Below are 9014 nucleotides of genomic sequence, written 5' to 3' on the forward strand. Positions count from 1 at the left end.
GAAAATCGTCTAGGACCGATAGGGAAAAGTTTCCTCTTGGCGGTGGGACTTAGAAAAATTTTCGTCGAACGTCCGACGAAGTAGCACATCCGTCCATTATTTGCTAATAACTCGATAAATAATATTGTAGCGAGTTTGGTGTTATGATACATATTGTTAGAAACCGTCTATATTACAGTGATATCACGTCGAAAATCGTCTAGGGACCGATAGGGAAAAAAGTTTCCTCTTGGCGGTGGGACTTGGAAAAATTTTCGTCGAACGTCCCGACGGAGTAGCACATCCGTCCATTATTTGCTAATAACTCGATAAATAATAATTGTAGCGAGTTTGTGTTATGATATATATTGTTAGAAACCGTCTATATTACAGTGATATCACGTCGAAAATCGTCTAGGACCGATACGGAAAAGTTTCCTCTTGGCGGTGGGACTTAGAAAAATTTCCAGAGTTTGTCGACGGAGTAGCACATCCGTCATTATTTGCTAATAACTCGATAAATAATAATTGTAGCGAGTTTGGTGTTATGATATATATTGTTAGAAACCGTCTATATTACAGTGATATCACGTCGAAAATCGTCTAGGACCGATAGGGAAAAAGTTTCCTCTTGGCGGTGGGACTTAGAAAAATTTCCAGAGTTTGTCGACGGAGTAGCACATCCGTCCATTATTTGCTAATAACTCGATAAATAATAATTGTAGCGAGTTTGGTGTTATGATATATATTGTTAGAAACCGTCTATATTACAGTGATATCACGTCGAAAATCGTCTAGGACCGATAGGGAAAAAGTTTCCTCTTGGCGGTGGGACTTAGAAAAATTTTTCGTCGAACGTCCGACGGAGTAGCACATCCGTCCATTATTTGCTAATAACTCGATAAATAATAATTGTAGCGAGTTTGGTGTTATGATATATATGTTAGAAACCGTCTATATTACAGTGATATCACGTCGAAAATCGTCTAGGACCGATACGGAAAAAGTTTCCTCTTGGCGTGGGACTTAGAAAAATTTTCGTCGAACGTCGACGGAGTAGCACATCCGTCCATTATTTGCTAATAACTCGATAAATAATAATTGTAGCGAGTTTGGTGTTATGATATATATTGTTAGAAACCGTCTATATTACAGTGATATCACTGTCGAAAATCGTCTAGGACCGATACGGAAAAAGTTTCCTCTTAGCGGTGGGACTTAGAAAAATTTCCAGAGTTTTGTCGACGGAGTAGCACATCCGTCCATTATTTGCTAATAACTCGATAAATAATAATTGTAGCGAGTTTGGTGTTATGATATATATTGTTAGAAACCGTCTATATTACAGTGATATCACGTCGAAAATCGTCTAGGACCGATAGGGAAAAAGTTTCCTCTTGGCGGTGGGACTTAGAAAAATTTCCAGAGTTTTGTCGACGGAGTAGCACATCCGTCCATTATTTGCTAATAACTCGATAAATAATAATTGTAGCGAGTTTGGTGTTATGATATATATTGTTAGAAACCGTCTATATTACAGTGATATCACGTCGAAAATCGTCTAGGACCGATAGGGAAAAAGTTTCCTCTTGGCGGTGGGACTTAGAAAATTTTCGTCGAACGTCCGACGGAGTAGCACATCGTCCATTATTTGCTAATAACTCGATAAATAATAATTGTAGCGAGTTTGGTGTTATGATATATATTGTTAGAAACCGTCTATATTACAGTGATATCACGTCGAAAATCGTCTAGGACCGATACGGAAAAAGTTTCCTCTTGGCGGTGGGACTTAGAAAATTTTCGTCGAACGTCCGACGGAGTAGCACATCCGTCATTATTTGCTAATAACTCGATAAATAATATTGTAGCGAGTTTGGTGTTATGATATATATTGTTAGAAACCGTCTATATTACAGTGATATCACGTCGAAAATCGTCTAGGACCGATAGGGAAAAAGTTTCCTCTTGGCGGTGGGACTTAGAAAAATTTTCGTCGAACGTCCGACGGAGTAGCACATCCGTCCATTATTTGCTAATAACTCGATAAATAATAATTGTAGCGAGTTTGGTGTTTATGATATATATTGTTAGAAACCGTCTATATTACAGTGATATCACGTCGAAAATCGTCCTAGGACCGATAGGGAAAAAGTTTCCTCTTGGCGGTGGGGACTTAGAAAAATTTCCAGAGTTTTGTCGACGGAGTAGCACATCCGTCCATTATTTGCTATAACTCGATAAATAATAATTGTAGCGAGTTTGGTGTTATGATATATATTGTTAGAAACCGTCTATATTACAGTGATATCACGTCGAAATCGTCTAGGACCGATACGGAAAAAGTTTCCTCTTAGCGGTGGGACTTAGAAAAATTTCCAGAGTTTTGTCGACGGAGTAGCACATCCGTCCATATTTGCTAATAACTCGATAAATAATAATTGTAGCGAGTTTGGTGTTATGATATATATTGTTAGAACCGTCTATATTACAGTGATATCACGTCGAAAATCGTCTAGGACCGATAGGGAAAAAGTTCCTCTTGGCGGTGGGACTTAGAAAATTTCAGAGTTTTGTCGACGGAGTAGCACATCCGTCCATTATTTGCTAATAACTCGATAAATAATAATTGTAGCGAGTTTGGTGTTATGATATATATTGTTAGAAACCGTCTATATTACAGTGATATCACGTCGAAAATCGTCTAGGACCGATAGGGAAAAAGTTTCCTCTTGGCGGTGGGACTTAGAAAAATTTCCAGAGTTTTGTCGACGGAGTAGCACATCGCCGTCCATTATTTGCTAATAACTCGATAAATAATAATTGTAGCGAGTTTGGTGTTATGATATATATTGTTAGAAACCGTCTATATTACAGTGATATCACGTCGAAATCGTCTAGGACGATAGGGAAAAAGTTCTCTTGGCGGTGGGACTTAGAAAAATTTTCGTCGAACGTCCGACGGAGTAGCACATCCGTCATTATTTGCTAATAACTCGATAATAATAATTGTAGCGAGTTTGGTGTTATGATATATATTGTTAGAAACCGTCTATATTACAGTGATATCACGTCGAAAATCGTCTAGGACCGATACGGGAAAAAGTTTCCTCTTAGCGGTGGGACTTAGAAAAATTTCCAGAGTTTTGTCGACGGAGAGTAGCACATCCGTCCATTATTTGCTAATAACTCGATAAATAATAATTGTAGCGAGTTTGGTGTTATGATATATATTGTTAGAAACCGTCTATATTACAGTGATATCACGTCGAAAATCGTCTAGGACCGATAGGGAAAAAGTTTCTCTTGGCGGTGGGACTTAGAAAAATTTTCGTCGAACGTCGACGAAGTAGCACATCCGTCCATTATTTGCTAATAACTCGATAAATAATAATTGTAGCGAGTTTGGGTGATATGATACATATTGTTAGAAACCGTCTATATTACAGTGATATCACGTCGAAAATCGTCTAGGACCGATAGGGAAAAGTTTCCTCTTGGCGGTGGGACTTGGAAAATTTTCGTCGAACGTCCGACGGAAGTAGCACATCCGTCCATTATTTGCTAATAACTCGATAAATAATAATTGTAGCGAGTTTGGTGTTATGATATATTATTGTTAGAAACCGTCTATATTACAGTGATATCACGTCGAAAATCGTCTAGGACCGGATACGGAAAAAGTTTCCTCTTGGCGGTGGGACTTAGAAAAATTTCCAGAGTTTTGTCGACGGAGTAAGCACATCCGTCCATTATTTGCTAATAACTCGATAAATAATAATTGTAGCGAGTTTGGTGTTATGATATATATTGTTAGAAACGTCTATATTACAGTGATATCACGTCGAAAATCGTCTAGGACCGATAGGGAAAAAGTTTCCTCTTGGCGGTGGGACTTAGAAAAATTTCCAGAGTTTGTCGACGGAGTAGCACATCCGTCCATTATTTGCTAATAACTCGATAAATAATAATTGTAGCGAGTTTGGTGTTATGATATATATTGTTAGAAACCGTCTATATTACAGTGATATCACGCTCGAAAATCGTCTAGGACCGATAGGGAAAAAGTTTCCTCTTGGCGGTGGGACTTAGAAAAATTTTCGTCGAACGTCCGACGGAGTAGCACATCCGTCCATTATTTGCTAATAACTCGATAAATAATAATTGTAGCGAGTTTGGTGTTATGATATAATTGTTAGAAACCGTCTATATTACAGTGATATCACGTCGAAAATCGTCTAGGACCGATACGGAAAAGTTTCCTCTTGGCGGTGGGACTTAGAAAAATTTTCGTCGAACGTCCGACGGAGTAGCACATCCGTCCATTATTTGCTAATAACTCGATAAATAATAATTGTAGCGAGTTTGGTGTTATGATATATATTGTTAGAAACCGTCTATATTACAGTGATATCACGTCGAAAATCGTCTAGGACCGATACGGAAAAAGTTTCCTCTTAGCGGTGGGACTTAGAAAAATTTCCAGAGTTTTGTCGACGGAGTAGCACATCCGTCCATTATTTGCTAATAACTCGATAAATAATAATTGTAGCGAGTTTGGTGTTATGATATATATTGTTAGAAACCGTCTATATTACAGTGATATCACGTCGAAAATCGTCTAGGACCGATAGGGAAAAAGTTTCCTCTTGGCGGTGGGACTTAGAAAAATTTTCGTCGAACGTCCGACGGAGTAGCACATCCGTCCATTATTTGCTAATAACTCGATAAATAATAATTGTAGCGAGTTTGGTGTTATGATATATATTGTTAGAAACCGTCTATATTACAGTGATATCACGTCGAAAATCGTCTAGGACCGATAGGGAAAAAGTTTCCTCTTGCGGTGGGACTTAGAAAAATTTTCGTCGAACGTCCGACGGAGTAGCACATCCGTCCATTATTTGCTAATAACTCGATAAATAATAATTGTAGCGAGTTTGGTGTTATGATATATATTGTTAGAAACCGTCTATAATTACAGTGATATCACGTCGAAAATCGTCTAGGACCGATACGGAAAAAGTTCCTCTTAGCGGTGGACTTAGAAAAATTTCCAGAGTTTTGTCGACGGAGTAGCACATCCGTCCATTATTTGCTAATAACTCGATAAATAATAATTGTAGCGAGTTTGGTGTTATGATACATATTGTTAGAAACCGTCTATATTACAGTGATATCACGTCGAAAATCGTCTAGGACCGATACGGAAAAAGTTTCCTCTTAGCGGTGGGACTTAGAAAAATTTTCGTCGAACGTCCGACGGAGTAGCACATCCGTCCATTATTTGCTAATAACTCGATAATAATAATTGTAGCGAGTTTGGTGTTATGATATATATTGTTAGAAACCGTCTATATTACAGTGATATCACGTCGAAATCGTCTAGGACCGATACGGAAAAGTTTCCTCTTGGCGGTGGGACTTAGAAAATTTTCGTCGAACGTCCGACGGAGTAGCACATCCGTCCATTATTTGCTAATAACTCGATAAATAATAATTGTAGCGAGTTTGGTGTTATGATATATATTGTTAGAAACCGTCTATATTACAGTGATATCACGTCGAAAATCGTCTAGGACCGATACGGAAAAAGTTTCCTCTTAGCGGTGGGACTTAGAAAAATTTTCGTCGAACGTCCGACGGAGTAGCACATCCGTCCATTATTTGCTAATAACTCGATAAATAATAATTGTAGCGAGTTTGGTGTTATGATATATATTGTTAGAAACCGTCTATATTACAGTGATATCACGTCGAAATCGTCTAGGACCGATACGGAAAAAGTTTCCTCTTAGCGGTGGGACTTAGAAAAATTCCAGAGTTTTGTCGACGGAGTAGCACATCCGTCCATTATTTGCTAATAACTCGATAAATAATAATTGTAGCGAGTTTGGTGTTATGATATATATTGTTAGAAACCGTCTATATTACAGTGATATCACGTCGAAAATCGTCTAGGACCGATAGGGAAAAAGTTTCCTCTTGGCGGTGGGACTTAGAAAAATTTCCAGAGTTTTGTCGACGGAGTAGCACATCCGTCCATTATTTGCTAATAACTCGATAAATAATAATTGTAGCGAGTTTGGTGTTATGATATATATTGTTAGAAACCGTCTATATTACAGTGATATCACGTCGAAAATCGTCTAGGACCGATAGGGAAAAAGTTTCCTCTTGGCGGTGGGACTTAGAAAAATTTTCGTCGAACGTCCGACGGAGTAGCACATCCGTCCATTATTTGCTAATAACTCGATAAATTATAATTGTAGCGAGTTTGGTGTTATGATATATATTGTTAGAAACCGTCTATATTACAGTGATATCACGTCGAAAATCGTCCTAGGACCGATACGGAAAAAGTTTCCTCTTAGCGGTGGGACTTAGAAAAATTTCCAGAGTTTTGTCGACGGAAGTAGCACATCCGGTCCATTATTTGCTAATAACTCGATAAATAATAATTGTAGCGAGTTTGGTGTTATGATACATATTGTTAGAAACCGTCTATATTACAGTGATATCACGTCGAAAATCGTCTAGGACCGATACGGAAAAAGTTTCCTCTTAGCGGTGGGACTTAGAAAAATTTTCGTCGAACGTCCGACGGAGTAGCACATCCGTCCATTATTTGCTAATAACTCGATAAATAATAATTGTAGCGAGTTTGGTGTTATGATATATATTGTTAGAAACGTCTATATTACAGTGATATCACGTCGAAAATCGTCTAGGACCGATACGGAAAAAGTTTCCTCTTGGCGGTGGGACTTAGAAAAATTTCCAGAGTTTTGTCGACGGAGTAGCACATCCGTCCATTATTTGCTAATAACTCGATAAATAATAATTGTAGCGAGTTTGGTGTTATGATATATATTGTTAGAAACCGTCTATATTACAGTGATATCACGTCGAAAATCGTCTAGGACCGATAGGGAAAAAGTTTCCTCTTGGCGGTGGGACTTAGAAAAATTTTCGTCGAACGTCCGACGGAGTAGCACATCCGTCCATTATTTGCTAATAACTCGATAATTAATAATTGTAGCGAGTTTGGTGTTATGATATATATTGTTAGAAACCGTCTATATTACAGTGATATCACGTCGAAAATCGTCTAGGACCGATACGGAAAAAGTTTCCTCTTAGCGGTGGGACTTAGAAAAATTTTCGTCGAACGTTCCGACGAGTAGCACATCCGTCCATTATTTGCTAATAACTCGAAGAATAATAATTGTAGCGAGTTTGGTGTTTATGATATATATTGTTAGAAACCGTCTATATTACAGTGATATCACGTCGAAAATCGTCTAGGACCGATAGGGAAAAAGTTTCCTCTTGGCGGTGGGGACTTAGAAAAATTTTCGTCGAACGTCCGACGGAGTAGCACATCCGTCCATTATTTGCTAATAACTCGATAAAATAATAATTGTAGCGAGTTTGGTGTTATGATATATATTGTTAGAAACCGTCTATATTACAGTGATATCACGTCGAAAATCGTCTAGGACCGATAGGGAAAAAGTTTCCTCTTAAATTCGTCTAGGACCGATAGGGAAATTCAGTTTGTCGAGTAGCACATCCGTACCATTATTTGCTAATAACTCGATAAATAATAATTGTAGCGAGTTCTGAGAAATGTTTTGAGACTATTGTTAGAACCGTCTATATTACAGTGAAATCACGTCGAAATCGTCTAGGACCGATAGGGAAAAAGTTTCCTCTTGGCGGTGGGACTTAGAAGAAATTTTCGTCGAACGTCCGACGGAGTAGCACATCCGTCCATTATTTGCTAATAACTCGATAAATAATAATTGTAGCGAGTTTGGTGTTATGATATATATTGTTAGAAACCGTCTATATTACAGTGATATCACGTCGAAAATCGTCTAGGACCGATACGGAAAAAGTTTCCTCTTAGCGGTGGGACTTAGAAAAATTTCCAGAGTTTTGTCGACGGAGTAGCACATCCGTCCATTATTTGCTAATAACTCGATAAATAATAATTGTAGCGAGTTTGGTGTTATGATATATATTGCTAGAAATCGTCTATATTACAGTGATATCACGTCGAAAATCGTCTAGGACCGATACTTAAAAATTTTCCTCTTATTTGTGGGACTTAGAAAAATTTTCAAAGTTCGGTGAATTATGAAAAGTTGGTTATTTTGTGTAAAATAATATAGAAATGTTAAAATTTATTATATTTTGTGAAAAAAATTTTTATACTTTTTTCGCTCTAAGTTCCAACAGCCCCGCCGGGAGGTCTGTTGCCGCGGCGGTTTGCGGCCATAAGCGCGCGTGCTATTGACCGCGCGGCGCCGGCGTCCCGGCCGGCCGTTCGGTATCTATAAGAGAGTCGACGGTTCGGTCGAGTCGGTCGGTGCAGCGCGCGTCTGTGGCTATTCTACGATCTCGGTCGAGAAGCAGTCATGGGCGCCTCGAGACTTCGGTCTTGACTGTTTCGTACCGTGCTTCGTATCGAATTATTCTCTACACAGCATTGCCACGGGTCGGTGTCCTAGACCGAATGGCCCTTATGTGGCGAGCCTTCCCTTAGTGGAGGTTGGTGACTTGTATTCACTTTTGTGTTTACTCGTACTAACTGAGCATCAACTCTTATGTCCGAGCGACTAAGGTATGAAAAAGAGAAAATAGAGTTAAAGAGAAAAAAAATTCTGTCTTTTAAAGACAGAATAAAGAGAAAAATTCGTTAAATAATAGAGGTGTCCTATTTCGTTTATGCCCAGCGCGAGCAGAAGAACACGGTTTCTCGCAGTCCAGCATGCGTCCTGTCCGCGCTTCCTCGGCACTTGTGTCGATTTTGTCCAGCGCAGTGGTTACGTGCTTCCGCGATCCATGTTTGGAACTATACGCGCCTCCACGATTAGGCAAACCATGTTATTATATGAAACGAATGTATGAAACTTGTTTCAATAAGATATTTATAAGAAAGTTGAAACAAGTAAAATATCTGAACAAGATAAGATATTTATAAGAAAGTCTTGTTCAAGATATACGTATAAAATTGAGAAACCGAG

Source organism: Halictus rubicundus, unplaced genomic scaffold (genome assembly GCF_050948215.1).
Source record: "Halictus rubicundus isolate RS-2024b unplaced genomic scaffold, iyHalRubi1_principal scaffold1283, whole genome shotgun sequence".
Classification (NCBI taxonomy): Eukaryota; Metazoa; Arthropoda; class Insecta; order Hymenoptera; family Halictidae; genus Halictus; species Halictus rubicundus.